This window comes from Vitis vinifera, chromosome 12, assembly GCF_030704535.1.
Source record: "Vitis vinifera cultivar Pinot Noir 40024 chromosome 12, ASM3070453v1".
NCBI classification, from domain to species: Eukaryota; Viridiplantae; Streptophyta; class Magnoliopsida; order Vitales; family Vitaceae; genus Vitis; species Vitis vinifera.
This window is the reverse complement of record NC_081816.1, coordinates 14,294,549-14,298,591: the sequence shown is the minus strand read 5'-3', so window position 1 is coordinate 14,298,591 and position 4,043 is coordinate 14,294,549.

Sequence of the window (4,043 nt, the reverse complement as noted above, 5' to 3'; positions counted from 1 at the left end):
GTGATGTCTCATAAAAAAATAAATAAATAAATAAAAAGAGAGAGAAAGAGAATGAGAAGGGAGACCAGTAACCCGGTCAAAGACGCCCACCTGTCATCATTCCACCCACTGCCGCCGCCTCTATGAGAAAAACCCGCACCACCCAGAAGCCTTACTTAGTCAGCACTCCCTGCGGTTCCACAACATTAACACACTCACGGCTCCACCAAAATATGTGTACATATTTATTTTTTATTTATTTCTTTCTTTTTTATTTTTTTAATCTTTCATTCAAATTGTTTGTATAATTTTTTTTTAAACGCATGTAAATAAATGAAAAAAAAATCAAAAAATAATAATTTTTACATTATTGTTCCCGTCATCTCTTTACCATATGCCCATATGGCATGAGACCATAACCATTATCTTCTAAAGATCCATCCAAACAACTCCCGGAAGATGGTATAAATTTGTTTCCCATATTAAATGGTACATCGTTGTTACCACAAAACGTATTAACAGTATGTTTCAAAAAACTTTTTTTTATAATTTTTATTTTTTTTATACAAAATAGTTTGTTGAAAACTTATTCCAAAAACTATTAAAAACATGTTTGGAACTATTTCTAAAAGTATCTTCTTTTTACCAAAATTTGTTTTTCAAATTCGAAAAACACTTCTTAATAATTTTTTGACAAACAAGTTTTTGAAAGCTTGTTTTGAAAACATAGAGAACATATTTTTGTTGTTGTAGAAGAACAGGTCAATGAGACCAATTCATCCGCAGAAGACTCCTCTATCTCAGGAGTTCAAAGGCCCTCAACAAACTCCACTTGTTTAGGAGTATAGCTAACAACTTTTCAATTTCTATTTAAAGTTCTTGTATACATACAACAGATATACAATAGAAACTTAATCCTTCAGATTTTTATCAACCTGAGTTTATTTTCTATATGGTATCAGAGCCAATAAAAGACCAACGTCTACTCCCTTCTGATCCTCAATGGCCTCCTCATCCTCTGCAACCTCAAATCATTTTATTGATCCTACTACTGTTGTCCCATCCCTCTCCAATCTTCCATTTACTATTAGCGTCAAACTCAATCTACTAGAGGTCAGCGGCTTCGTAAGTGCATCTGCATACTGATCCTTAGTAGAAACAAATTGAACATGAAGTTGGCCACGAAGAACTTGATCATGAACATAGTGAAAGTCAATTTCAATATGTTTTGTGCGAGCATGAAATAGAGGATTACTGGCCAAATAAGTTGCTCCTATGTTGTCGCACCAGAGAATCAGAGAATGGGCAATTGGAACACAAAGATTAGTGAGCAAAGACTTTATCCACTGAATTTTTGTAGCAGCATTGGCAAGAGCTTTATATTCGACTTCTGTGCTACTACGAGCAACAGTTTTATGTTGTTTGCAACCCCATCAAATGAGATTGTTGCCCAAGTAAACACAATAAGCACCAACTGACCTTCTGTCACCATGATCGGATGCCCAATCTGCATCGCTGAATGTGTGAAGCTTAAGATCAGTAGTTGGTTGGATCAGTAAAGCATGAGAAATGGTGTTCTTTAAATAACGCAATATGCGTTTGACAACTGCCCAATGTGGCTCCATTGGATTTTGTATATACTTGCTAACTTTCTGGACTGCAAAAGCAAGGTCAGGTCGAGTAAAAGACAAATATTGCAGCCCGCCAACTACACTTCGATACAAATGAGGGTCATGAAAAGGTATGCAAGAAAATTTTATTAAGGATTGTGAAGTCGACATTGGAGTAACACAAGGCTTTGCTTTGTCCATTTTACTGCGTATAAGGAGATCAAGAATGTAGCGACGTTGAGATAAATACAAACCATGATCACTTCGGATGGCCTCAATGCCCAGAAAGAAACTAAGTTCACCCATGTCTTTTACTGCAAAGTTGTCCTGTAACAAGCTTATTACTTTGTTAATGGCATGTACATCTGCACCAGTTATAATTATGTCATCGACAGAAATTAAAAAATAAATAAGAATGGAGCCATGGTGATAAACATAAAGTGAATGATCAGCCTGACTTCCTATAAAACCAAGGGCTTGTAGCTGATCAGTCAAGCAAGAAAACCATGCTTATGGTGCTTGACGAAGACCGTAAAGCGACTTTTGCAACGTACAAACATGGTGCGACAATTGAGGATGAATGAACCCTGGAGGTTGAGTCATATAGACATCTTCTTGCAAAACACCATGTAAGAAAGCATTTTGTATATCAATTTGTCGAAGATGCCAACCACGAGAGACTGCTAATGATAGAACCATCCTTATAGTGGTAGGTTTCACCATTGGGCTAAATGTCTCTCCAAAATCAACACCCTCTTGTTGATGGAATCCTTTGGTGACTAGGTATGCTTTAAATCGTTCAATACCACTATCAACTTTTCTTTTAATTTTGTACACCCATTTGCAGCCAACAAGATTGGCATGAAGAGGTTTAGGAACCAAAGTCCAGGTTCCATTAGCTAACAAAGCATTGAACTCTTTATTCATAGCCTCCCGCCAATTGTGATGTTTAACTGTAGTTGAATAGCAGGTTGGTTCTTTTTCTGGCGGTTGGATGGTGGCCATAAGTGCTTTGGGAATGGGAAATCAATATATGGAAGTCAGATGCTAATTTTGGCTTGTGGATGTTGTTTTTGCTTCTTGTAATCATGGAGTGTATATTCTGATGTTGCAAACGAGGTGGAGAAGGTAAGAGAGGAGGTGTTGGACGGTCTTCATGCTGAGATAGAGTAACATCATCTAGAAAACTGATGTAATAACGTGCACCAGAGGTTGATAAAACAGGAGTTGGCCCCCAAATATCTGAATATATTAACTCCAATGGTTTCAAAGCAGAAACATGCACATTTTTAAAGGGCATAACATGGCTCTTAGCCAGCTGACATTCAAAACAAATAGAAATATTTTTATTTGGGATAGGTAATAAAATAGCCTTATTGAGAATGGGAAAGGAAGCATGACCAAGATGACGGTGCCAGATATTGGTAGACACACGAACACTAGATAGAGCTTGTGGCTGAAGACGAGCAAGAGAAGTTGAGAAGTTGTAAAGACCATTACTGAGTGGTCCTCGATATAGGATGTTCCCCAAGTAATCCTTCACAAGGAAGAAAGAAGCATGAAATTCAAAGAAAACATTATTGTATAGACAAAAACGCTGAACAGAGAGAAGGTTTTTCTTAATATCTGGGACAAGCAAATTTTGATTAAGTACAAAAGAGTTGGAAGAAGATGAGAGAGTGGAAGTTCCACTTTGGACTATTTTCAGACATGCACCGTTAGCCACCTGGATATGATTTGGACTGCCATAGTCTCCATGTTGAAGATGAATATTGTCCACATCATTGGTGAGATGATGGGTAGCTCCTGTGTTGGGATGCCACTCATTATCAGTATGTTGATAGTGCGCAGTAACCATGGCTTGTGGCTGATTTTTGGGAGTTTGTTGGTCCTGATAATAGAAATTAAAACGGTGATAGCATTTTTTGGCAGTATGTCCCAGTTTGAAGCATACCTGACATATAACGGAGTTTGATGGACCCTAAACATGGGAAGTGAAATGACCACCACGTCCTTTGCCATGGTAGCCACCGCGACCACAGTGAGATTGTTGAAAATTTGCAGCCGTACGAAAAATGGATTGGTTTTGCTGTTGAGGTTGCTTGGTGGCAATGTTTACGGAAGCAGTAACGTGAAGGAACTGATTATTGTGATGGATTCATGACTCACAGATTAGAAGGAGTGAGTAAAATTCCTCCAAGGTGATAAGGTCAGACCGAGAAGTAATTGTTGAAGCCAAGGAATCATATTCCTAGCCAAGTCCTACAAGCACATAGGTGATTATGTCATTAGGTTTAAGTGGCTGTCCAACAAGAGTAAGTTCATCAGCCATTCGCTTGATAGAGAGAAAATATGCATTAGCGAATAGAGCGCCTTTTCTAGCATTTGCCAACTGAGTGCGAATCTGAATTGCTTTAGCACGATAAATTGAAGAAAAGGTTCGCTCTAGTGCAA